This window comes from Pseudophryne corroboree, chromosome 4, assembly GCF_028390025.1.
Source record: "Pseudophryne corroboree isolate aPseCor3 chromosome 4, aPseCor3.hap2, whole genome shotgun sequence".
NCBI lineage: Eukaryota > Metazoa > Chordata > Amphibia > Anura > Myobatrachidae > Pseudophryne > Pseudophryne corroboree.
In genome coordinates, this window is record NC_086447.1 from 614,156,401 (window position 1) to 614,184,357 (window position 27,957).

At 47.6% G+C, this 27,957-nt stretch overlaps 1 protein-coding gene across 2 annotated transcripts in view; it reads right to left on the reverse strand.

Moving 5' to 3' along the window:
• TULP4 (TUB like protein 4) overlaps positions 1 to 27,957 on the reverse strand; it is an 807,065-nt gene that overhangs the window by 610,972 nt on the left and 168,136 nt on the right. Inside the window, exon 1 of one of the 2 annotated variants that reach the window (XM_063917648.1) lies at positions 10,395 to 10,555. The exons of the other annotated variant lie outside the window; for it this stretch is intronic. The gene's annotated coding sequence lies outside the window, so the exon portion shown is untranslated. Of the gene's footprint in view, positions 1 to 10,394; positions 10,556 to 27,957 lie in introns of those variants that run through there. 2 annotated transcript variants of the gene reach the window in all.

The following is a 27,957-nucleotide window of genomic DNA, read 5'->3' on the forward strand; positions in this document are numbered from 1 at the left end:
TTAGGGAGAAATTGAGGACGAGTCCTCAATTCTGCCCTGTCAGAATGAAAAATTAAGTAAGGGCTTTTATATGATAAAGCCGCCAATTCTGACACACGCCTGGCTGAAGCCAGGGCTAACAGCATCGTCACCTTCCATGTGAGATATTTTAAGTCCACAGTGGTGAGTGGTTCAAACCAATGTGACTTAAGGAACCTCAAAACAACATTGAGATCCCAAGGTGCCACTGGAGGCACAAAAGGAGGTTGTATATGCAGTACCCATTTTACAAATGTCTGAACTTCAGGTACTGAAGCCAGTTCTTTCTGGAAGAAAATCGACAGGGCCGAAATTTGAACCTTAATGGACCCTAATTTTAGGCCCATAGACAGTCCTGTTTGCAGGAAATGGAGGAAACGACCCAGTTGAAATTCCTCTGTAGGGGCCTTCTTGGCCTCACACCACGCAACATATTTTCGCCAAATGCGGTGATAATGTTTTGCGGTTACATCCTTCCTGGCTTTGACCAGGGTAGGGATGACTTCATCTGGAATGCCTTTTTCCTTCAGGATCCGGCGTTCAACCGCCATGCCGTCAAACGCAGCCGCGGTAAGTCTTGGAACAGACAAGGCCCCTGCTGGAGCAGGTCCTTTCTTAGAGGTAGAGGCCACGGGTCTTCCGTGAGCATCTCTTGAAGTTCCGGGTACCAAGTCCTTCTTGGCCAATCCGGAACCACGAGTATCGTTCTTACTCCTCTCCTTCTTATGATTCTCAGTACTTTTGGTATGAGAGGCAGAGGAGGGAACACATACACTGACTGGTACACCCACGGTGTCACCAGAGCGTCCACCGCTATTGCCTGAGGGTCCCTTGACCTGGCAATATCTGTCTAGTTTTTTGTTTAGACGTGACGCCATCATGTCCACCTTTGGTTTTTCCCAACGGTTTACAATCAGGTGGAAGACTTCTGGGTGAAGTCCCCACTCTCCCGGGTGAAGGTCGTGTCTGCTGAGGAAGTCTGCTTCCCAGTTGTCCACTCCCGGAATGAACACTGCTGACAGAGCTATCACATGATTTTCCGCCCAGCGAAGAATCCTTGCAGCTTCTGCCATTGCCCTCCTGCTTCTCGTGCCGCCCTGTCTGTTTACGTGGGCGACTGACGTGATGTTGTCCGATTGGATCAATACCGCCTGACCCTGAAGCAGGGGTTTCGCTTGACTTAGGGCATTGTAAATGGCCCTTAGTTCCAGAATGTTTATATGAAGAGATGTTTCCATGCTTGACCACAAGCCCTGGAAATTTTTTCCCTGTGTGACTGCCCCCCAGCCTCTCAGGCTGGCGTCCGTGGTCACCAGGACCCAATCCTGAATGCCAAATCTGCGGCCCTCTAGTAGATGAGCACTCTGCAGCCACCACAGAAGAGACACCCTTGTCCTTGTCGACAGGGTTATCCGCTGATGCATCTGAAGATGCGATCCGGACCATTTGTCCAGTAGATCCCACTGAAACGTTCTTGCATGGAATCTTCCGAATGGAATTGCTTCGTAAGAAGCCACCATTTTTCCCAGGACCCTCGTGCACTGATGCACTGACACCTGGCCTGGTTTTAGGAGGTTCCTGACTAGCTCGGATAACTCCCTGGCCTTCTCCTCCGGGAGAAACGCCTTTTTCTGGACTGTGTCCAGAATCATTCCTAGGAACAGTAGACGTGTCGTTGGAATCAGCTGCGATTTTGGAATATTTAGGATCCACCCGTGCTGACGTAACACTACCTGAGATAGTGCTACTCCGACTTCTAACTGTTCCCTGGACCTTGCCCTTATCAGGAGATCGTCCAAGTAAGGGATAATTAAGACGCCTTTTCTTCGAAGAAGAATCATCATTTCGGCCATTACCTTGGTAAAGACCCGAGGTGCCGTGGACAACCCAAACGGCAGCGTCTGAAACTGATAATGACAGTTTTGTACTACAAACCTTAGGTACCCTTGGTGAGACGGGTAGATTGGGACGTGGAGATAAGCATCCTTGATGTCCAGAGACACCATATAGTCCCCTTCTTCCAGGTTTGCCATCACCGCTCTGAGTGATTCCATCTTGAATTTGAACCTCTTTATGTAAGTGTTCAGGGATTTCAGATTTAAAATTGGTCTCACCGAGCCGTCCGGCTTCGGTACCACAAACAGCGTGGAATAATACCCCTTTCCCTGTTGTAGGAGGGGTACCTTGATTATCACCTGCTGGGAATACAGCTTGTGAATGGCTTCCAAAACTGCCTCCCTGTCGGAGGGAGACTTTGGTAGAGCAGACTTCAGGAACCGGCGAGGGGGAAACGCCTCGAATTCCAGTTTGTACCCCTGCGATACCACCTGTAGAATCCAGGGGTCCACTTGCGAGTGAGCCCACTGCGCGTTGAAATTCTTGAGACGGGCCCCCACCATGTCTGAGTCTGCTTGTAAAGCCCCAGCGTCATGCTGAAGACTTGGCAGAAGCAGGGGAGGGCTTCTGCTCCTGGGAAGCGGCTGCATGGTGCAGTCTTTTTCCCCTTCCTCTGCCCCGGGGCAGGAAGGAATGGCCTTTAGCTCGCTTGTACTTATGGGAACGAAAGGACTGAGTTTGAAAAGACGGTGTCTTTTTCTGCTGATGTGAAGTGACCTGGGGTAAAAAGGTGGATTTTCCAGCCGTTGCCGTGGCGACCAGGTCCGATAGACCAGCCCCAAATAACTCCTCCCCTTTATACGGCAATACTTCCATATGTCGTTTGGAATCCGCATCGCCTGACCACTGTCGCGTCCATAACGCTCTTCTGGCAGAAATGGAAATAGCACTTACTCTTGATGCCAGGGTGCAAATATCCCTCTGTGCATCACGCATATATAGTAATGCATCCTTCAAATGCTCTATAGTTAACAGTATATTGTCCCTATCCAGGGTATCAATATTTTCAGTCAGGGAATCCGACCACGCGACGCCAGCACTGCACATCCAGGCTGAAGCGATTGCTGGTCGCAGTATAACACCAGTATGTGTGTATATACTTTTAAGAATATTTTCCAGCCTTCTATCTGCTGGTTCTTTGAGGGTGGCCGTATCAGGAGACGGTAACGCTACTTGTTTAGATAAACGTGTGAGCGCCTTATCTACCCTAGGGGGTGTTTCCCAACGTGTCCTAACCTCTAACGGGAAAGGATATAGTGCCAATAATTTTTTAGAAATTAGCAGTTTTTTGTCGGGGGAAACCCACGCTTTATCACACACCTCATTTAACTCATCTGACTCAGGGAAAACTATTGGTAGTTTTTTCACACCCCACATAATACCCTTCTTTGTGGTACTTGTAGTGTCAGAAATGTTCAATGCTTCCTTCATTGCCGTGATCATGTAACGTGTGGCCCTACTGGACATTACGTTTGTCTCCTCACCGTCGACACTAGACTCAGTATCTGTGTCTGGGTCTGTGTCGACCCACTGAGGTAACGGGCGTTTTAGGGCCCCTGACGGTGTCTGAGACGCCTGGACAGGCACTAATTGATTTGCCGGCTGTCTCATGTCATCAACCGTTCTTTGCAAAGTGCTGACATTATCACTTAATTCTTTAAATACGATCATCCAGTCAGGTGTCGACTCCCTAGGAAGTGACATCACTAACCCAGGCAATTGCTCCGCCTCCACATCATTTTCCTCCTCATACATGTCGACACACACGTACCGACACACAGCACACACACCGGGAATGCTCTGATAGAGGACAGGACCCCACAAGCCCTTTGGAGAGACAGAGGGAGAGTCTGCCAGCACACACCAAGCGCTATATATATATATACAGGGATAACCTTATATAAGTGTTATTCCCTTATAGCTGCTGTTTATATAGTTTTTAGCTGCCAATAGTGCCCCCCCTTCTCTTTTTTACCCTGATTCAGTAGCAAGTCTGCAGGGGAGAGTCAGGGAGCCGTCCTTCCAGCGGAGCTGTGAGGGAAAATGGCGCTTGTGTGCTGAGGAGATAGGCTCCGCCCCTTCACGACGTCCTTATCTCCCGCTTTTTCTGTAAAAATGGCAGGGGTTAAAATACATCCATATAGCCCAAGAGCTATATGTGATGTATTCTTTAGCCAACCTAAGGTATTATCTGTTATATTGCGTCTCAGGGCGCTCCCCCCCAGCGCCCTGCACCCTCAGTGACCGGAGTGTGAAGTGTGCTGAGAGCAATGGCGCACAGCTGCGGTGCTGTGCGCTACCTTAGTCTGAAGACAGGATCGTCTTCTGCCGCCGATTTCACCGGACCTCTTCGCTCTTCTGGCTCTGTAAGGGGGCCGGCGGCGCGGCTCCGGGACCCATCCAGGCTGAACCTGTGATCGTCCCTCTGGAGCTAATGTCCAGTAGCCTAAGAAACCCGATCCACTCTGCACGCAGGTGAGTCCGTTTCTTCTCCCCTTAGTCCCACGATGCAGTAAGCCTGTTGCCAGCAGGACTCACTGAAAATAAAAAACCTAAAATATACTTTTATTCTAAGCAGCTCAGGAGAGCCACCTAGCCTGCACCCTTCTCGTTCGGGCACAAAAATCTAACTGAGGCTTGGAGGAGGGTCATAGGGGGAGGAGCCAGTGCACACCACCTGATCCTAAAGCTTTTATTCTTGTGCCCTGTCTCCTGCGGAGCCGCTATTCCCCATGGTCCTTACGGAGTCCCAGCATCCACTAGGACGTCAGAGAAAATGCTTTAAAAAATAAGAATTTACTTACCGATAATTCTATTTCTCGGAGTCCGTAGTGGATGCTGGGGTTCCTGAAAGGACCATGGGGAATAGCGGCTCCGCAGGAGACAGGGCACAAAAGTAAAGCTTTCCGATCAGGTGGTGTGCACTGGCTCCTCCCCCTATGACCCTCCTCCAAGCCAGTTAGGTACTGTGCCCGGACGAGCGTACACAATAAAGGGAGGAATTTTGAATCCCGGGTAAGACTCATACCAGCCACACCAATCACACCGTACAACTTGTGATCTAAACCCAGTTAACAGTATGATAACAGCGGAGCCTCTGAAAAGATGGCTCACAACAATAATAACCCGATTTTTGTAACTATGTACAAGTATTGCAGATAATCCGCACTTGGGATGGGCGCCCAGCATCCACTACGGACTCCGAGAAATAGAATTATCGGTAAGTAAATTCTTATTTTCTCTATCGTCCTAGTGGATGCTGGGGTTCCTGAAAGGACCATGGGGATTATACCAAAGCTCCCAAACGGGCGGGAGAGTGCGGATGACTCTGCAGCACCGAATGAGAGAACTCCAGGTCCTCCTTAGCCAGGGTATCAAATTTGTAGAATTTAGCAAACATGTTTGCCCCTGACCAAGTAGCTGCTCGGCAAAGTTGTAAAGCCGAGACCCCTCGGGCAGCCGCCCAAGATGAGCCCACCTTCCTTGTGGAATGGGCATTTACATATTTTGGCTGTGGCAGGCCTGCCACAGAATGTGCAAGCTGAATTGTATTACACATCCAACTAGCAATAGTCTGCTTAGAAGCAAGAGCACCCAGTTTGTTGGGTGCATACAGGATAACAGCAAGTCAGTTTTCCTGACTCCAGCCGTCCTGGAACATATTTTCAGGGCCCTGACAACATCTAGCAACTTGGAGTCCTCCAAGTCCCTAGTAGGTGCAAGGCACCACAATAAGCTGGTTCAGGTGAAACACTGACACCACCTTAGGGAGAGAACTGGGGACGAGTCCGCAGCTCTGCCCTGTCCGAATGGACAAACAGATATGGGCTTTTTTGAGAAAAAAACACCAATTTAAGACACTCGCCTGGTCCAGGCCAGGGCCAAGAGCATGGTCACTTTTCATGTGAGATGCTTCAAATCCACAGATTTGACTGGTTTTAAACCAATGTGATTTGAGGAATCCCAGAACTACGTTGAGATCCCACAGTGCCACTGGAGGCACAAAAGGGGGTTGTATATGCAATACTCCCTTGACAAACTTCTGGACTTCAGGAACTGAAGCCAATTCTTTCTGGAAGAAAATCGACAGGGCCGAAATTTGAACCTTAATGGACCCCAATTTGAGGCCCATAGACACTCCTGTTTGCAGGAAATGCAGGAAACGACCGAGTTGAAATTTCTTTGTGGGGCCTTCCTGGCCTCACACCACGCAACATATTTTCGCCACATGTGGTGATAATGTTGTGCGGTCACCTCCTTTCTGGCTTTGACCAGGGTAGGAATGACCTCTTCCGGAATGCCTTTTTCCCTTAGGATCCGGCTTTCCACCGCCATGCCGACAAACGCAGCTGCGGTAAGTCTTGGAACAGACATGGTACTTGCTGAAGCAAGTCCCTTCTTAGCGGCAGAGGCCATAAGACCTCTGTAAGCATCTCTTGAAGTTCCGGGTACCAAGTCCTTCTTGGCCAATCCGGAGCCATGAGTATAGTTCTTACTCCTCTACGTCTTATAATTCTCAGCACCTTAGGTATGAGAAGCAGAGGAGGGAACACATACACCGACTGGTACACCCACGGTGTTACCAGAACGTCCACAGCTATTGCCTGAGGGTCTCTTGACCTGGCGCAATACCTGTCCCGTTTTTTGTTCAGACGGGACGCCATCATGTCCACCTTTGGTATTTCCCAACGGTTTACAATCATGTGGAAAAAACTTCCACTCTCCCGGGTGGAGGTCGTGCCTGCTGAGGAAGTCTGCTTCCCAGTTTCCATTCCCGGGATGAAACACTGCTGACAGTGCTATCACATGATTTTCCGCCCAGCGAAAAGTCCTTGCAGTTTTTGCCATTGCCCTCCTGCTTCTTGTGTCGCCCTGTCTGTTTACGTGGGCGACTGCCGTGATGTTTTTCCCACTGGATCAATACCGGCTGACCTTGAAGCAGAGGTCTTGCTAAGCTTAGAGCATTATAAATTTACCCTTAGCTCCAGTATATTTATGTGGAGAAAAGTCTCCAGACTTGATCACACTCCCTGGAAATTTTTTCCTTGTGTGACTGCTCCCCAGCCTCTCGGGCTGGGCTCCGTGGTCACCAGCATCCAATCCTGAATGCCGAATCTGCGGCCCTCTAGAAGATGAGCACTCTATAACCACCACAGGAGAGACACCCTTGTCCTTGGATATAGGGTTATCCGCTGATGCATCTGAAGATGCGATCCGGACCATTTGTCCAGCAGATCCCACTGAAAAGTTCTTGCGTGAAATCTGCCGAATGGAATTGCTTCGTAGGAAGCCACCATTTTTACCAGGACCCTTGTGCAATGATGCACTGTTTTTAGGAGGTTCCTGACTAGCTCGGATAACTCCCTGGCTTTCTCTTCCGGGAGAAACACCTTTTTCTGGACTGTGTCCAGAATCATCCCTAGGCACAGCAGACGTGTCGTCGGGATCAGCTGCGATTTTGGAATATTTAGAATCCACCCGTGCTGTTGTAGCAGTATCCGAGATAGTGCTACTCCGACCTCCAACTGTTCCCTGGACTATGCCCTTATCAGGAGATCGTCCAAGTAAGGGATAATTAAGACGCCTTTTCTTCGAAGAAGAATCATCATTTCGGCCATTACCTTGGTAAAGACCCGGGGTGCCGTGGACAATCCAAACGGCAGCGTCTGAAACTGATAGTGACAGTTCTGCACCACGAACCTGAGGTACCCTTAGTGAGAAGGGCAAATTTGGGACATAGAGGTAAGCATCCCTGATGTCCCGGGACACTATATAGTCCCCTTCTTCCTGGTTCGTTATCACTGCTCTGAGTGACTCCATCTTGATTTGAACCTTTGTAAGTGTTCAAAAAATTTTTTAGAATAAGTCTCACCTAGCCTTCTGGCTTCAGTACCACAATATAGTGTGGAATAATACCCCTTTTCTTGTAGTAGGAGGGGTAATTTAATTATCACCTGCTGGGAATACAGCTTGTGAATTTTTTCCCATACTGCCTCCTTGTCGGAGGGAGACCTTGGTAAAGCAGACTTCAGGAGCCTGCGAAGGGGAAACGTCTCGACATTCCAATCTGTACCCCTGGGATACTACTTGTAGGATCCAGGGGTCCTGTACGGTCTCAGCGCCATGCTGAGAACTTGTCAGAAGCGGTGGAACGCTTCTGTTCCTGGGAATGGGCTGCCTGCTGCAGTCTTCTTCCCTTTCCTCTATCCCTGGGCAGATATGATCTTATAGGGACGAAAGGACTGAGGCTGAAAAGACGGTGTCTTTTTCTGCAGAGATGTGACTTAGGGTAAAAACGGCGGATTTTCCAGCAGTTGCCGTGGCCACCAGGTCCGATGGACCGACCCCAAATAACTCCTCTTCCTTTATACGGCAATACACCTTTGTGCCGTTTGGAATCTGCATCACCTGACCACTGTCGTGTCCATAACATCTTCTGGCAGATATGGACATCGCATTTACTCTTGATGCCAGAGTGCAAATATCCCTCTGTGCATCTCGCATATATAGAAATGCATCCTTTAAATGCTCTATAGTCAATAAAATACTGTCCCTGTCAAGGGTATCAATATTTTTAGTCAGGGAATCCGACCAAGCCACCCCAGCTCTGCACATCCAGGCTGAGGCGATCGCTGGTCGCAGTATAACACCAGTATGTGTGTATATACTTTTTATGATATTTTCCAGCCTCCTGTCAGCTGGTCCTTGAGGACGGCCCTATCTATAGACGGTACCGCCACTTGTTTTGATAAGCGTGTGAGCGCCTTATCCACCCTAAGGGGTGTTTCCCAACGCGCCCTAACTTCTGGCGGGAAAGGGTATACCGCCCATAATTTTCTATCGGGGGGAACCCACGCATCATCACACACTTTATTTAATTTATCTGATTCAGGAAAAACTACGGTAGTTTTTTCACATCCCACATAATACCCTCTTTTGTGGTACTTGTAGTATCAGAAATATGAAACACCTCCTTCATTGCCTTTAACGTGTGGCCCTAATAAGGAATACGTTTGTTTATTCACCGTCGACACTGGATTCAGTGTCCCTGTCTGTGTCTGTGTCGACCGACTAAAGTAAACGGGCGGTTTAAAACCCCTGACGGTGTTTTTGAGACGTCTGGACCGGTACTAATTGTTTGTCGGCCGTCTCATGTCGTCAACCGACCTTGCAGCGTGTTGACATTATCACGTAATTCCCTAAATAAGCCATCCATTCCGGTGTCGACTCCCTAGAGAGTGACATCACCATTACAGGCAATTGCTCCGCCTCCTCACCAACATCGTCCTCATACATGTCGACACACACGTACCGACACACAGCACACACACAGGGAATGGTCTGATAGAGGACAGGACCCACTAGCCCTTTGGAGAGACAGAGGGAGAGTTTACCAGCACACACCAAAAACGCTATAATTATATAGGGACAACCTTATATAAGTGTTTTCCCTTATAGCATCTTTTTTATATATTTCTAACGCCAAATTAGTGCCCCCCCTCTCTGTTTTAACCCTGTTTCTGTAGTGCAGTGCAGGGGAGAGCCTGGGAGCCTTCCCTCCAGCCTTTCTGTGAGGGAAAATGGCGCTGTGTGCTGAGGAGATAGGCCCCGCCCCTTTTTCGGCGGCCTCGTCTCCCGCTCTTAACGGATTCTGGCAGGGGTTAAATATCTCCATATAGCCTCCGGAGGCTATATGTGAGGTATTTTTAGCCAAAATAGGTATTCATTTGCCTCCCAGGGCGCCCCCCTCCCAGCGCCCTGCACCCTCAGTGACTGCCGTGTGAAGTGTGCTGAGAGGAAAATGGCGCACAGCTGCAGTGCTGTGCGCTACCTTTAGAAGACTGAGGAGTCTTCTGCCGCCGATTCTGGACCTCTTCTTACTTCAGCATCTGCAAGGGGGCCGGCGGCAAGGCTCCGGTGACCATCCAGGCTGTACCTGTGATCGTCCCTCTGGAGCTGGTGTCCAGTAGCCAAGAAGCCAATCCATCCTGCACGCAGGTGAGTTCACTTCTTCTCCCCTAAGTCCCTCGTTGCAGTGATCCTGTTGCCAGCAGGACTCACTGTAAAATAAAAAACCTAAGCTAAACTTTTCTAAGCAGCTCTTTAGGAGAGCCACCTAGATTGCACCCTTCTCGGCCGGGCACAAAAATCTAACTGGCTTGGAGGAGGGTCATAGGGGGAGGAGCCAGTGCACACCACCTGATCGGAAAGCTTTACTTTTGTGCCCTGTCTCCTGCGGAGCCGCTATTCCCCATGGTCCTTTCAGGAACCCCAGCATCCACTAGGACGATAGAGAAAGTTATTTTTATCTATTAACAAAATGCAAAGTGAATGAACAAAAGAGAAATCTAAACCAAATCAATATTTGGTGTGACCACCCTTTGCCTTCAAAACAGCATCAATTCCTCTAGGTACACTTGCACACATTTTTTAGAAGAAACTCGGCAGGGAGGTTGTTCCAAACATCTTGGAGAACTAACCACAGATCTTCTGTGGAGGGCTTGCTCAAATCCTTCTGTCTCTTCATGTAATCCCAGACAGACTCAGTGATGTTGAGATCAGGGCTCTGTGGGGGCCATACCATCACTTCCAGGACTCCTTGTTCTTCTTTAGGCTAAAGATAGTTCTTAATGACATTGGCTGTATGCTTGAGGTCGTTGTCCTGCTGCAGAATAAATTTGGAGCCAATCAGATACCACCCTAATGGTATTACATAATGGATAAGTAACTGACTGCATTTCTAGCATTGAGGACATCATTAATCCTGATCAAATCCCCAACTCCATTTGCTGAAATATAGCCCCAAACCTGGAACCTCCACCATGCTTCACTGTGTCTGCAGATACTTATTATTGCACCGTACTCCAGCCCTTCGGCGAACAAACTGTCTTCTGTTAAAGCCAAATATTTAACATTTTGACTCCTCCAATCTCTTGCAAGACAAAGCCTAACTCGGAAACACGCCGTGCTGAGGCAATAGGCATAAGGAAGGCCATCTTTCAAGTAATGAACTAAAGATCCGCTGAATGTAAAGGCTCAAAAAGAAGCTTGTTTAAGAGCAGATAGGACCAGATTCCACGGAGCTACCAGAAAATTAATTGGAGGTTGAATACGCACCATTCCCTGTAAAACGGACGGATCTCTGGCAGAAGGGCCAAACGCCACTGGAAATAAACGGACAGCGTCAAAATCTTTATTTTCAAATAACAAAGCTTTAAACCAGCTTCCAAATGAGGTGTGAAACTTAGATGAATGAACCCTTCTCTGTTCACATCACAAGGTCTTCCATACTCTGTGGTAAATGTGCAATGAAACCAGTTTTAGGGCTCCCAGCATAGTAATAATAAGAATAAGAATAAGAATTTTATTTATATAGCGCTCTTTCTCCATTAGGACTCAAGGCGCTTAACAGATACATAGCATAATAATATAGTACAGAAAATAATGAAGTACATTTTCATAAAATACAGAAGCATGAAGATACTAAAAGGGACACTATGGAAATGATTGAGTAAATAGGAAAGTCTTGAGTCTACTTTTGAAGGATTCTATAGTTGGGGCCTCTCGCACTGTGCGGGGAAGTGAGTTCCATAGAGTCGGAGCCGCATGACTAAAAGCTCGACCCCCAGATGAATTACGGTAGATTCTAGGTACTGCTAAAAGTCCTTTATCTACAGATCGCAGTAATCGAGTGGGGCAGTATGGGATCAGAAGCTGTTTCAGGTACCTTGGGCCCTGATCATGTAATGCTTTGAAACTCGGTAAGCCAATCTTGAAGATGTACAGACCACTGAGGGAGAAAACCTCTTTTACTTTAATGACCTGGCTTTTGAAAGCTAATGAGGAAGGTACTCTTTTTAGAAACGGACCTTGGTGTAGCAGGTCTGGATGAAGTGGAAGACGCTATCCAGGACATGTTGACATTTTAAAGAAGTTCTGTCGAACCACAACCTGTGAGGCCAGCTCGGACCCACTAGGATTACCATCACCCGTTGATCCTTTATGCACTTAAGTACCCATGGCAACATTGGTGTCAGAGTAAACAGATACACTAGATGAAAATCCCATGGAACAGTCATGGCATCTATTGACTCCTAGGGGCGCGGACACAAATCGGCTATTCTACGCACATTGGTTGATACTTTCTTACTGCACGTACGTCTGAACCGCAGCACGCATGTGCAATGATTGAATTACTATAGTGGGCGCAACGAGGAATTAATAGCAGAGAGAGTGACAGGAAAAAAGAGGTTAAGGGGGTTAACGGAGAGTGGTCATACAAACACAGTCGTCAAAACATTCAAACAGCGTTTTCTGGGCATGCTAAAATTAGCAGTTGTGATCTTACTGGCTACTGGAGAGTCCTCAGCATCCCGGAAGAGCACCTCAGCCTGCTAGTCTTCAGAGGCACTCAGACATGCTCTGATTTGAGAATAGCAGTGGTTGTCCCTATGCTCAGGTTAGCTTCTGACCATATTAGCATAAAATGGCAATTGCGTACGGCAAAAGATAGCAATGGCAGCAGCAAGAACAACCGCACATGAATGAACCTTCTACTGCGAAAGCCAGAGTGTCCCTGGATCTCGCACAAAACTGTGGAACACTGAAGATGTGTCGACAGGCTATGAGATCCACTTGTCAAAGGCCACACAGAGACCAGTCCTCCAGGTGAAACATTCTGCTGAGGAAGTCTGCTTCCCAATTTTCCACAGCTGGGCTGAACGCTGTATATAAAATCGGAAAAAGGTCTCCGCCCAGGAAAGTAATGGGCAGCCTCTGCCATGCTATTTGTGCCTCTTGGATGATTTACATACGTCCGACTAAATACGAACTTGCCATAAAACCAGGACAGACTAAGCTTTCAAGAGAGCCAGAAAGATGGTTGGAAGCTCGAGCACACTGATCAGCAAAGATGTCTTAGACAATGACCAAAGGCCCGGAAGCCAAAGATGTAACGCTACGGCCCTCCATCCGAGGAGACTCTTTTCTATAGTCACAATGACACAATCCAGAGTGATCGAGGACAGACCCTTGAGATAATCGGAATCCAGCCACCAATTTAGAGACTGACGAGTGCTGTCTGACAGAAAGAGAAACAGACGAGGGGGATGCTAAGCATATTGTCCAATACTGAATGGTCTCATAGGTGGATCAACAGCTTCATGCACAAAATGATCAACAGACGAGGTACTGATGTGACCAAGTTCTGTAGGTTCCGTGGTTTGGACTCCAGGAAGAAAACCTTTTTTGAGAGAAGTGTCAAAGACACACCCAAAAACTGAAGGAACGAGGTGTGACTTTTCAAAATTCAGGATCCATCTCAGAGTCGACAGCTAGACCGAGATCAGAGCTGACTGTTAGACAGAACGGCAAGACACACTTTACTGGCATCCAATGCAAGAGATTGAGCCCCAGTAAGCAAAAATGATCCCAGCACAATTCGATTCTCTAAGCGCAAAAATGCCATATCGGTTGGAAGAAGCCATGTAGCCTCCAACAATTAACAAGGTGGAGTAAAACTTCAGATCTTGTTTTAGCGTTGAAACAAGTGCAAGGACTGTTAGATGGGATAATCTGGTCAATATGACATGTGTGTGAAGACCTAAAGTGCACAGCCACACTTCCATTATCAGCTGCACAGTCAAGCTGTTTAGCCATGTGGAGCAGGCAATCCCTAACAAATGACTGGAGACCTGCGACAAGTTCGCCCAAGTTGTCATAGGGTAAACCACCCAATGGGGAGGCGAGTAAATAAAGGTTGGATAAAGCCCATAAAACCCATACCAAACCAGGGAAAACACTGTTATACCACCCAAGTCGCACACTCGATGAGATGGAGCTAAAGTATGGCGTACTGATAACAAGAGAGGGAATACTGCGCTTGAATGGAGGAAACAACCAAAACTATCCAGAGCTAGATAGAAGAACCACAGTACTATTTTAATAGGTGGGACAGCAACTTGCCTAGAGCCTGAGCCCCTCTAGGTTGTACTATGGCTGACTCAGCATCTTGACCATGACTGGGGGGTACCTGACAGTTCACAGAAATCCTCCAAGTTAGCCTCTCTATGCATAGATACACACACATGTGAACGTGACACAGTGAAACAAACTGATAAACAACCATAGCCGAGCGTGAACTACAGGAATACAGTGCACTGTCAAGATCGGATGTTGCCCATAGCAACCAATCAGATTCCAGGTATTATGTTCTAGAAGGTGCTAGATAAATGAGAAGTAGAAACTGATTGGTTGCAATTGGCCACATCCCATATTAAATAAAACTCCCATCTTAGTAAATTTACCCCACAAAGGCAAGAGTGACCAGCAATAAACAATGCTAAATAAACTTAAGTGAGAGTAAGACACAGCAACATATAGAAGAAATAGATATGCATAGGTGAAATGTCACAATAATATATACTGATAAACACACATAGGCGAGTGTGAGACACAGCAATATACAGCGTACATAAATACGCAAACATGACAGTGACACATTAATATATACTGATAAACACAGATTAGGTGAGACACAGTAATATATAGCACACAAATATACGCATAGATGAGAGTGACCCACAACACATACAGATGAACACACAAGTGCGTGTGAGACACCGCAATATACATTATATATATGGCACATTTACTTTCCGCCGAGGTGCTACTCCTGTGTTCTGTAAGGATAAAGGACCTGGGATTTGAATTAGTCGGCTGCACATGTCTACACACTTTCTCCAGGGAGCCGCCATGTGCAACCCGGAAACATAACACTGCCATACAGGACCCATTAGAAAGATACCAAAATGTCCATACACTCAAACGTGTTTCCCCAATTTCATAACTGTGCACAACGCTTTAAATATAACATGGTAAAACACATTACAAAATATACATTCATATAACATGGCACCTAGTGCCATTAAAAGATGGTGATTGTGCCACAAGTTTATCATGTGTGCTGGGTCTCCACCCACACCACCATGTAAAAGGTACATAAATTTGATTCATTTATTTCATGCAGTGCGCTCACATTCTTTAAAAAAAAGCCCCCCAAAAAACCTACACATATACACACTTTTGCCTAATTGCAAGAGGTAGTGTTTTATTTAAAATATTCTAGCATTATAAACACAAAAATAGGATTTTGGTTACCTACCGGTAAATCCTTTTCTCGTAGTCCGTAGAGGATGCTGGGGTCCACATTAGTACCATGGGGTATAGATGGGTCCACCAGGAGCAATTGGCACTTTAAGAGTTTGAGAGTGTGGGCTGGCTCCTCCCTCTATTCCCCTCCTACCAGACTCAGTCTAGAAACTGTGCCCGAGGAGACGGACATCTTCGAGAGAAGGATTTAACACAGATAGTGGCGAGATTCACACCAGCTCACACATACAAGGCACATCAAGCTAACTTAGCTTGAAAACTCAGCAACCGCTGAAACATTACTTGCCAAGTAACAATGCAGTACTCAACTAAAATGAAGTTGTACTAAACCAAATGATGAAAGCAGAAAAACGAAGCGCTGGGCGGGCGCCCAGCATCCTCTACGCACTACGAGAAAAGGATTTACCGGTAGGTAACCAAAATCCTATTTTCTCTTACGTCCTAGAGGATGCTGGGGTCCACATTAGTACCATGGGGATGTACCAAAGCTCCCAGAACGGAAGGGAGAGCGCAGAGGCTCCTGCAGAACTGATTGACTGAACTTCAGATCATCAGAGGCCAAAGTATCGAACTTGTAGAACTTTGCAAATGTGTTCGACCCCGACCAAGTTGCAGCTCGGCAAAGTTGTAACGCCGAGACACCCCGGACAGCCGCCCAGGAAGACCCCACCTTACGAGTAGAGTGGGCCTTGACAGACGTAGGACACGGCAAGCCTGCCGTAGAATATGCATGCTGGATAGTGAACCTGATCCAGCGAGAGATCGTCTGCTTAGAAGCAGGACATCCAATTTTCTTGGCATCATACAGGACAAACAGAGTCCGATTTTCTGTGACGAGCAGTCCTCCTCAAATAAATTTTCAGAGCCCTTACAAAATCCAAGGAATTTGATGAAATTGAGGAGTCAGTAGCCACTGGCACCACAATAGGTTGGTTGATATGAAATGTCAACACAACCTTCGGAATAAACTGCTGACGTGTCCGGAGTTCAGCCCTATCTTCGTGGAAGATCAAGTATGGGCTTTTACAGGACAAAGACCCCAACTCCAACACACGTCTAGCAGAAGCTTAAGGCCAACAACATGACAGCATTCAACATAAGAAATTTGACCTCAACCTCCTGTAGAGGCTCGAACCAGTCCAATTGGAGGAACTGCAACACCACGTTAAGGTTCCAAGGCGCCGAAGGCAGTACAAAGGAAGGTTGGATGTGCAGAACTCCTTTCAAAAAGGTCTGAACCTCACGGAGGGCAGCCGTTTGTGGAAGAAAATGGATAGGGACGAAATCTGGACCTTCACAGATCCCAACTTCAGGCCCATATCCACACCGGCTTGGAGGAAGAGGAGAAACCGTCCCAGTTGAAACTACACCGCAGGAAATTTCTTGGACTCGCTCCAAGATACATATTTTTTCCAAATTCGATGGTAATGTTTAGACGTTACTCCTTTCCTAGCCTGTATCAGGGTAGGAACAACCTTGTTCAGGATGCCCTTTCGAGCTAGTATCAGGCGTTCAACCTCCAAGCCGTCAAACGTAGCCACGTCTTGATAGGCGAACGGCCCCTGCTGCAGCAGGTCCTCCCGAAGAGGAAGAGGCCTTGGTTCTTCTTGCAGTAGCTCCAGAAGACGTGTACCAAGCACTTCTCGGCCAGTCTGGAGTAATAAGGATCGCTTGAACCCTTGTTCTCCTTATGAGTTTTAGAACTCTTGGGATGAGAGGAAGTGGAGGAAACACGTACACCGACTGGAACATCCACGGAGTCACTAGGGTGTCCACAGCCACTGCTTGCGGGTCCCTTGACCTGGAACAAAACCGCTGAAGCTTCTTGTTGAGACGAGAGGCCATCATGTCGATCTGGGGTACGCCCCAAAGATCTGTTACCTCCTTTAAAACCTCCGGATGGAGACCTCACTCCCCTGGATGGAGATCGTGTCTTCTGAGGAAGTCCGCTTCCCAGTTGTCTACTCCCGGAATGAAGATTGCGGACAGCGCCAACGCGTGCTTTTCTGCCCAGAGGATGATTGTTACCTTTGCCATTGCAGCTCTGCTCTTCGTTCCGCCCTGTCGGTTTATGTAAGCCACTGTTCTCACATTGTCCGACTGCACTTGAATGGCCCGATTTCTCAGAAGATGGGCCGCTTGGAGAAGACCGTTGTAGACGACTTTTAGTTCCGGAATGTTTATCGGCAGGCCGGCTTCCAGACTTGACCACCTTCCTTGGAAGGTTACCCCTTGAGTGACTGCGCCCCAGCCCTGGAGACTTGCATCCGTGGTTAGAAGGATCCAGTCCTGAATCCCGAACCTGCGGCCCTCCAGAAGGTGAGGTAATTGCAGCCACCAGAGTAGTGAAATCCTGGCCTTTGGTGACAGACGTATTCTCTGGTGCATGTGTAGATGGGATCCCGACCACTTGTCCAGGAGATCCAGTTGGAAGGACAGAGCGTGAAACCTCCCGTACTGCAGAGCCTCGTAAGAGGCCACCATCTTCCCCAGAAGGTGAATGCACTGATGAACCGAAACCCGGGTTGGCCTCAGTACATCCTGGACCATTGTATCACCAATGCTTTGTCCTCTGGAAGTAACACCCTCTGCACTTTCGTGTTGAGGATCATTCCCAGGAAGGACAACCTCCGGGTTGGTTCCAAATGTGATTTTAGACGATTCAGGATCCAACCATGTTCCCTGAGAAGCTGTGTCGTGAGAGCTTTGGACCGTAACAGCTTCTCCTTGGACGATGCCTTTATCAGCAGATCGTCCAGATATGGAATTATATACAAAAGGAAGACAATTTTCCCAGTATAAGCGCCCAATGTAAATATAAGAAAAAATGCAAATATATACGTCCCTTGAAGATATTCTCAATGGAAGTCCTCAGTGGTTCAGCAGAAGTTCTCAGTAGATATAATTGATGTCCAGTTATTGTTACATGAAAAAAGAACAAAACATACAATGTGTACTATTGTTTTTTTGTAATGGTATTCACAGAAAGTCCTTTTATCCTATCCACAGAGCAGGAAAGCGGTGAAAAAAGTCTAGGGGGGTCTATGTAGAGTGCGTACCCCAACTCACACTGGAAAGAACAGATATGTGCACATAAAGGTTTCTTTTAGGACTCTTCACCCTTTCCGTGTATCTTCCACCAGAAAGTATGCGTAGATAAGCATACCTAAACTCATATTAACGTGAAGATTACAAAAAAACAATAGTACACATTGTATGTTTTGTTCTTTTTTCATGTAACAATAACCGGACATCAATTATATCTACTGAGAACTTCTGCTGAACCACTGAGGACTTCCATTGAGAATATCTTCAAGGGACGTATATATTTGCATTTTTTCTTATATTTACATTGGGCGCTTATACTGAGAAAATTGTCTTCCTTTTGTATTGAATTTCTGTTTTCTTGTGGGATGTGGTGGCATCCCATTAGATAATTTATACTTTGTTAAAGCTGCCCTGCGCACATTTCAAACATCCCAAAAAACTCCCTTTGTTTTCCAGATATGGAATTATGTTCACCCCCTGTCTACGGAGGAGAACCATCATTTTCGCCATCACCTTGGTGAATACCCTTGGTGCTGTGGAGAGGCCGAATGGTAGGGCCTGGAACAGAAAATGACAGTCCAGCAGTGCGAATCAAAGATAAGCTTGATGCGGCAGCCAAATTGGAATGTGGAGGTACGCATCCTTGATATCCAGGGATACCAGGAATTCCCCCTCCTCCAGACCTGATATCACTGCCCTTAGAGACTCCATTTTGAACTTGCACTCCCTCAGAAAGGATGTTCAGTGATTTTAAGTTCAGAAGGGGCCTAACCGAACCATCCGGTGAACTTGAACTCCCTCAGAAAAAGGTTTAGTGATTTTAAGTTCAGAAGGGGCCTGACCGAACCATCCGGTTTCGGTACCAAGAAAAGGTTCGAATAGTAACCTCTGTATTGCATATGAGGTGGTACTGTCCCTCCACTAACTTCTGGACGGCTTCTTGCAGGAAAGTCCTATCTGCCAGCAGAGCTGGCAAGCGTGATCTGAAAAATCGGTGAGGAGGGAGATTTTAAAATTCCAGCCTGTACCCCTGGGACACAATATCTTGCACCCAGGGGTCCAGGCCAGAGGACACCCAGACAAGACTGAAATGTCTGAGTCTCGCTCCCACCGGCCCCACCTCCGGGGCGTGCAGTCCACCGTCATGCGGAGGACTTTGGTGTACCTGAAGCAGGTTTCTGTTCCTGGGAACCTGCAGCTGCAGGTTTCTTGGACTTGGGCCGACATCCCCGAAAGAAGGTGTTGGACGGCTTGGCCTTTCTGGGCTTGGTAGACTGGTAGACTGAAAGGGCTGTGATGTAACTGAAGAAAAGGGTTTCTTCGGAGCAAGTGTAGCTGAGGGAAGAAAAGGTGACTTACCAGCCATAGCCATGGAGATCCACGCATCTAACGCTTCCCCAAAGAGAGCCTGACCTGTGTACGGTAGGGTCTCCACACTTGTCCTGGATTCCGCGTCGGCAGACCACTGGCACAACCACAGTCCTCGACGAGCTGATACTGAAATGGAAGAAATTCCCGCAGCCATGGAACCCAGGTCTTTCATGGATTCTACCAGAAATCCTGCCGAATCCTGAATGTTACGTAAAAACAATTCAACATCACATTTCTCCATAGTATCCAAGTCCTCAAGTAATGCGCCTGACCACTTTACTATATCTTTGGCAATCCAAGCACTGGTAAAAGTGGGACGCAGTATTGCCTCAGAAGCCGTGTACATGGATTTGAGCGTATTATAAATTTTACAATCAGCCGACTCTTTCAAGGCAGTAGATCCTGGAACAGGTAAAACCACCTTTTTGGAGAGTCTGGATACTGACGCGTCAACAATAGGCGGGTTTTCCCATTTTTTCCTATCCTCTACCACAGGGGTGGGGAACCTCCGGCCCGCGGGGGGGCATCTGCATACCTGGCACTGTGGGGGCATCTGTATACCTGGCACTGTGGGGACATCTGTATACCTGGCACTGTGAGGGGCATTTGTATATCTGGCACTGTGGGGGCATCTGTATACCTGGCACTGTGGGGGCATTTGTATACCTGGCACTGTGGGGACAATTGTGGATCTGGCACCGCACTATTGGGGGCATATGTGTATCACGTCCCATTTTAACTGGCCACACCCATATTTTTGGCGCGTGCGCGCCTCCGGCGCGCGCACACAGTACCTCTAAGGAGCAGACCTACTGGGGGGCAGGGTAATTTTTTAAGTTGAGAATTTTTGTATGGCCCCCGAAGGATTTTATAAATATCCAAATGGCCCTCGGTAGAAAAAAGGTTCCCCACCCCTGCTCTACCAGGAAAGGAAAAACTACCAGAACCCTTTTTAGGTATCTGGAATTTTTTATCCGGATTTTCCCAAGCCTTTTCAAAAATAATATTTAATTCCTTTGACGCAGGGAAGGTTAGCAAGGCTTTCTTATTTTCAGTGAAGTAAGCCTCCTCAACCTGCTCCGGTGTTGTATCAGCAATATTCAACACATCTGTAATAGTCTCTATCATCAACTGCACCCCTTTTGCAAGAGATGCTGCCCCCCCGCAACACATCCCCGTCACCAGTATCAGAATCGGTATCATCCTGCATGATCTGTGCAAGGGCACGTTTATGTGAATATACAGCAGGGAGCCCTGATGTACCAGAATTGGGCCAGACTACCATAGAGTTCTGTAAAGCCTGAGTTGCAGATTAATTTTGTGCAACCCTATTTGAAATCTGAGAAATCATAGATTTGATAGAGGATAATCACTCAGGCTTCCTGGCTGGAATCTGTGCTATACCAGTGCAATCCTGATTACATGGAATGGGATCATCCTGAGAGGACATTTCCTCTGCAGCATATGACACAGAGTCCCTGGACATTGCTTAATGGAGACCACAGACACTCCACACACACACAGGGGAGGACAGACAGAGTTTCACCCCCAAGAATGGCAAGAGAGACACAGAGATTGGAGCCAACCCACACACAGCGCTTTTAATATAAAAGGGAGACCCACTATCACTATGCTGATTGTGCACCTTAATAGGTTACACAGTCGTTTTGCAGCCTTCTTCCCCCCCTTCTACAACCCCCTGGTACCGTGAGATAGCTGGAGTTGCTGTGGAGGGACTTGCTCTTCCTGGGCAGCGCTGTGCAGGCAGGAAAATGGCACTGAACGCTGCTGGGTCCGCTTTGAGAAGCTCCGCCCCAAAATGGCGCTGTCTTCCTGCTCTTCATAGGATTATACTGGCCTGAGGATTTATGCTGGCTGAGATCCTGGGACTCCGACAGGCTGTGTGACCAGTGTAGGTTTTAGGCGCTGGCTTAGGGCGCCCCTCACAGCGCCGCACTATGTACCGCTGAGCCTCCGGAGTGCAGTTAATACTGCGCTCCTACCCTGATGCCGCCAACTTCACACCGGCCCCCTGCTTGCTAGGGGGGTCGGTGACTCACTCGCCACTGATCTTCAGCTCTGTAAGGGGGCGGCAGCATGCTGATGGGGTGAGCGATCCCCTGTGGCGGGGAACGATCAGTCCCCTCAGGAGCACAGTGTCCTGTCAGCGGAGACAGTGGCTCAGGCCCCGCGAACACTACTCCCCCCTTAGTCCCACGAAGCAGGGAGGCTGTTGCCAGCAGCCTCCCTGTAAAATAATAAACTCTAAAATAAACTTTACTAGAGAAACTCTGGAGAGCTCCCCTAGCTGTGACCGGCTCCTCCGGGCACATTTTCCAAACTGAGTCTGGTAGGAGGGGCATAGAGGGAGGAGCCAGCCCACACTCTCAAACTCTTAAAGTGCCAATGGTTCCTGGTGGACCAGTCTATAATAGTGTTCACGCTAGGCTGTTTTAGCAGGGCGCCGCGCCCTGCCCGATTTTATTAAGGCAAAACCCACCCTGCCCTTTCTTCGGCGCCCTGCTAAACAGCCTGCCCGCTTCCTGCTCTTCCCAGCGTGTATAGATGCCGTGTGCATGCACACAGCATCCATTCACGCTACGGGAGAGCGCTTGGGGGAAGCCCAGCACCTCCGTAGGTGCTAGGCACGCCCCCTTTAGTGACGCTGCCGGCCGCCCACGCCCCCTTTAGTGACACCGCCAGCTGCTCACGCCCCCTTTAGTGACGCCACCAGCCGCCCACACCCCCTTTAGTGATGTCGCCAGCCGCCCATGCCCCCTTAAGTGACGTCGCCGCCTGCCCACGCCCCCTTAAGTGATGCCGTCAGATGCGTGCACAGGTGTCCCCACAGACCGGCGCCCTGCCCTCAAAAATTCCTAGGGGGAACACTATATACCCCATGGTACTAATGTGGACCCCAGCATCCTCTAGGACGTAAGAGAAAAGGGAGGGGGTGGTTTCATCTGATTGACCAATGAGGGTCATGGAGTCTGTCATTGTTTCAGTCACCCAAGCGTCACACTTGGCACTGACCACTTTCTATATGTAATGCTCATCAATTGGGACGTTCTGCGATACCCCTTTCAGACAGAAATGTCTGAAAGTCCCGGCAATTACCCTGCATTTCAGTGACGGGTAGTTTTTCGAGGACCTGCCTGACCCCCTCTTTCACACAGACATGCAAATTACTGGGTCGACAACTTCGACCCGGTAATTTACAGATCAACATGGGTATTTTGCATGTGTGAAAGGGTCAACCCGTGTCGTAATTCCCGTGTCTCCGACCCTGGTAAATTCCAGGGTCGAAGTCCCGGGAATTACAACCCGGGTTGACCCTTTCACACAGAAAAAGGACCCGTGTGTTTCATGAAATTACCGGTAATTTCATTTTCTGTATGAAAGGGGTACAAGTGAAAAAAAGGACCCTGCTCCTTAATTACCACACAATGCTCAGACGTTAATATTTTTATTTTTTACCATTCCCCAAACCCACAGATCACCAGAGTGAAGTAAAAGAACTCTGTGATAACGCAGAATAACAAAATTCTACAGTAGAAGTGATACTAATTCTTGCACAATAGGTTTTATAGAAGCAAATAATAATAGGAAAACTCTCAGCCTCCATTTGCAATGAAATACCCTAATAAAATGTCACTTTAGATAACAAGCAAAGAACACTGTTTATTCTTAGCCGCTAGGCAAAAAGGATCTCGTCACAATAGTTTCTATCTCAGTTATGTGTAAATCTTCTGGGACCTAGGAAACAACTGTTCATGATCATTCAAGTAAAGCATGGTGAAGGAAAAGTTTAACTAGACCATTCTTTCAACTACTTTGCTGTGTCAGAGAGAACCAAGGTAATTTTAAAATAATTTCTGTTAAAAAAAAAAGCTATTCTTTCATTTACCCTTTATTTTTGCCTGTAGAATCTCACAATTAAATAAAGTTGTGAGCCAAACATAAAACTCTAAATCATCAAATATTCCACTCAATATTTCTGCCAGCTCCAGTATGATTACAAATATCAAATGGTCATAAACAGTTCTGCCATTTGATCAGTGAACAATAACTGGAAAATTTGGGCGACTATTCAGAATAACACGTAACTTCAGTTTTATTTTGGGTGACTGACTGACTAACTGGAATCATCCTAAAAGACACGTCGAGCATCTTTTTTTGTGATTTTTTTCTGTGAAAATGAATGCTTAGATGCAATGTAATGCAATATGACGCACAAGCAGATTAAAATGATATGCAGCATGTCTATATTCTGTGTGTAAGACTGACTGAATTTGCATACAAAATGCTATGCTACAGTGTTTTCCTGGTTAAAATGGTCACTAAAACAATCTCTGCTAAACTTCTGGATGCATAAACAATTTCTCTGGAAGAATAAACATTCTTTTCTTCCTAAACTCTATTCCTGTTGGGGCGACTGAGCAGTCCCATAAACATTTGATTCTGGAATTATCTGCACAGAATTACTCATCCCCCAGGGACTTTGTACCTGATTCAGAGATGGATGCAGATCTGCATCCATCTCCTCACATGCTGGGGGCTTCCCAGCAAAGGGCAAGGCCATCCAGCATGTGTAGGGCTGCCTTACGATGCGTCTGCAATTAAATTGCAAATGTATCAAACTAAGGTTGACCCTTGGCAGAGCAGCCTTGCACCCGTTCGTGCCCCCCCCACCCCCACTGTGGACGCCCGCCACTGTCAATCACACTGCGGCCGCAATGTGTTAGGTCACATGCACAGACCACCTGAATGCAACTGCAGCATACAGACGCCTAGCTGCATTCGGGTCTGAATGACCCCTTTATGCTTTTCTAATGTATGATATGTCTGCAAGCTGCCAAATTATTGCCTGAATAGGAGATTGCGCTTTCTTCAATGTTTCCAGAACCTCTCTTAGTTCTAGCACATTGAATGGTTAGTAGGCTACCACCTGTAGCATATGGTTTCACTAGGTGGACTACCATCCAAGCAATCAACAGGCACAACCATGCATATCCTCTAAGCTCAGCGAGACTGGGTTTATTCAATGTAGAGTGATTTTAAAACTCTTGGACTAGAGTCCCGGACAATGGTTCAGTCTAACAGCCTACCACCCTTGGAGATGGTCATTGATCTCCTAATGAGAACCCATGTCTCTACACACTTGCTTAGATCAGGCCTGCCCTTTGAGAGACTGCACAGCCTATGACAAAAGGATGCGTTTTAAACATGAGTTTATTCCTTCACTAATGGTCGATTAGACCACTCCTCTTAGCATGTTACAGATCTGATGCAATGAATGGGAATCATACAGATTTACTGGAAAATCTAAAAACCAATCCATGAGCTATCAGAAATAAGCTGCCCATGTCAGGACAGCCTGCAAGGCGTCAACAACAAAAAAAGATTTTAAACCTACCGGTAAATCTTTTTCTCCTAGTCCGTAGAGGATGCTGGGGACTCCGTAAGGACCATGGGGTATAGACGGACTCCACAGGAGACATGGGCACTATAAAGAACTTTAGATGGGTGTGCACTGGCTCCTCCCTCTATGCCCCTCCTCCAGACCTCAGTTAGAGAACTGTGCCCAGAGGAGACTGACAGTACGAGGAAAGGATTTTTGTTAATCTAAGGGCAAGATTCATACCAGCCCACACCATCCAGACCGTATAACCTGGAGTAAACAGCATATTTTCAAATCGCCATAGCAGCTCTCCTAAAATCTTTTTCTAAATTCAAACTCAAAATTTATAATCCTGATTATGTCAAAAAATGTGTTGAAAAAAGCTAAAAAAATAAACAAATCAGGAAATAGCCTATACTAATGTTAAAGGTTTGTCAAAATGTAAAAGTGGGAGGATAATGGGTTCATAGTTAAAAATAAGATTTTACTTACCGGTAAATCTATTTCTCGTAGTCCGTAGTGGATGCTGGGGACTCCGTAAGGACCATGGGGAATAGACGGGCTCCGCAGGAGACAGGGCACTTTAAGAAAGAATTTGGATACTGGTGTGCTCTGGCTCCTCCCTCTATGTCCCTCCTCCAGACCTCAGTTAGAGAAACTGTGCCCGGAAGAGCTGACAGTACAAGGAAAGGATTTTGGAATCTAGGGCAAGACTCATACCAGCCACACCAATCACACCGTATAACTTGTGATAAACTTACCCAGTTAACAGTATGAACAATAACAGAGCATCAGATCAACCCTGATGCACTATAACCCTTATGCAAGCAATAACTATATACAAGTATTGCAGAAGAAGTCCGCACTTGGGACGGGCGCCCAGCATCCACTACGGACTACGAGAAATAGATTTAACGGTAAGTAAAATCTTATTTTCTCTAACGTCCTAGTGGATGCTGGGGACTCCGTAAGGACCATGGGGATTATACCAAAGCTCCCAAACGGGCGGGAGAGTGCGGATGACTCTGCAGCACCGAATGAGCAAACACAAGGTCCTCCTCAGCCAGGGTATCAAACTTGTAGAACTTTGCAAAAGTGTTTGAATCTGACCAAGTAGCTGCTCGGCAAAGCTGTAATGCCGAGACACCTCGGGCAGCCGCCCAAGAAGAGCCCACCTTCCTTGTGGAGTGGGCTTTAACTGATTTTGGCAGCGGCAATCCAGCCGCAGAATGAGCCTGCTGAATCGTGTTACAGATCCAGCGAGCAAAACTCTGCTTTGAAGCAGGAGCACCCAGCTTGTTGGATGCATACAGGATTAACAGCGACTCAGTTTTCCTGACTCTAGCCGTTCTGGCTACATAAACCTTCAAAGCCCTGAACACATCTAGTAACTCGGAATCCTCCAAGTCACGAGTAGCCACAGGCACCACAATAGGTTGGTTCATATGAAAAGATGACACCACCTTAAGCAGAAATTGTGGACGGGTCCTCAATTCTGCTCTGTCCATATGCAAAACCAGATAGGGGCTTTTATGTGATAAAGCCGCTAATTCTGACACACGCCTAGCCGAAGCCAAGGTTAATAGCATGACCACCTTCCACGTGAGATATTTTAAATCCACGGTTTTAAGTGGTTCAAACCAGTGTGATTTCAGGAAACTCAACACCACGTTCAGATCCCAAGGTGCCACTGGAGGCACAAAAGGGGGCTGAATATGCAGCACTCCCTTTACAAACGTCTGCACTTCAGGCAGAGAAGCCAGTTCTTTTTGAAAGAAAATAGATAGGGCCGAAATCTGGACCTTAATGGAACCCAATTTTAGGCCCAAAGTCACTCCCGCCTGCAGGAAGTGAAGGAAACGGCCCAGCTGGAATTCCTCCGTGGGGGCACTCCTGGCCTCACACCAAGCAACATATTTTCGCCATATACGGTGATAATGTTTAGCCGTCACGTCCTTCCTAGCCTTTATCAGCGTAGGAATAACTTCATCCGGAGTGCCTTTTTCTGCTAGGATCCGGCGTTTAACCGCCATGCCGTCAAACACAGCCGTGGTAAGTCTTGGAACAGACAGGGCCCCTGTTGCAACAAGTCCTGTCTTAGAGGCAGAGGCCATGGGTTCTCTGTGAGCATTTCTTGCAGATCTGGATACCAAGTCCTTCTTGGCCAATCCGGAACAATGAGTATTGTTCTCACTCCTCTTCTTCTTATGATTCTCAGCACCTTGGGTATGAGAGGAAGAGGAGGAAATACATAAACAGACTGGAACACCCACGGTGTCACTAGTGCGTCTACAGCTATCGCCTGAGGGTCTCTTGACCTGGCGCAATACCTCTGTAGCTTTTTGTTGAGGCGGGATGCCATCATGTCCACCTGTGGCAGTTCCCACCGACTTGCAATCTGCGTGAAGACTTCTTGATGAAGTCCCCACTCTCCCGGGTGGAGGTTGTGCCTGCTGAGGAAGTCTGCTTTCCAGTTGTCCACTCCCGGAATGAACACTGCTGACAGTGCGCTTACGTGATTCTCCACCCAGCGAAGAATTCTGGTGGCTTCCGCCATCGCCACCCTGCTCCTTGTGCCGCCTTGGCGGTTTACATGAGCCACTGCGGTGATGTTGTCTGACTGAATCAGAACGGATTGGTCGCGAAGCATGGTCTCCGCTTGACGTAGGGCGTTGTATATGGCCCTTAGTTCCAGGATATTGATGTGAAGGCAAGTCTCCTGACTTGACCACAGACCTTGGAAATTTCTTCACTGTGCGACTGCCCCCCACCCTCGGAGGCTTGCATCCGTGGTCACCAGGACCTAGTCCTGAATGCCAAATCTGCGGCCCTCGAGAAGGTGAGCACTCTGCAGCCACCACAGGAGACACACCCTGGCCCTGGGGGATAGGGTGATCAGCCGGTGCATCTGAAGATGTGATCCGGACCACTTGTCCAACAGATCCCATTGAAAGGTCCTCGCATGGAACCTGCCGAAGGAAATGGCCTCGTATGATGCCACCATCTTTCCCAGGACTCGCGTGCAGTGATGCACCGACATCTGTTTTGGTTTT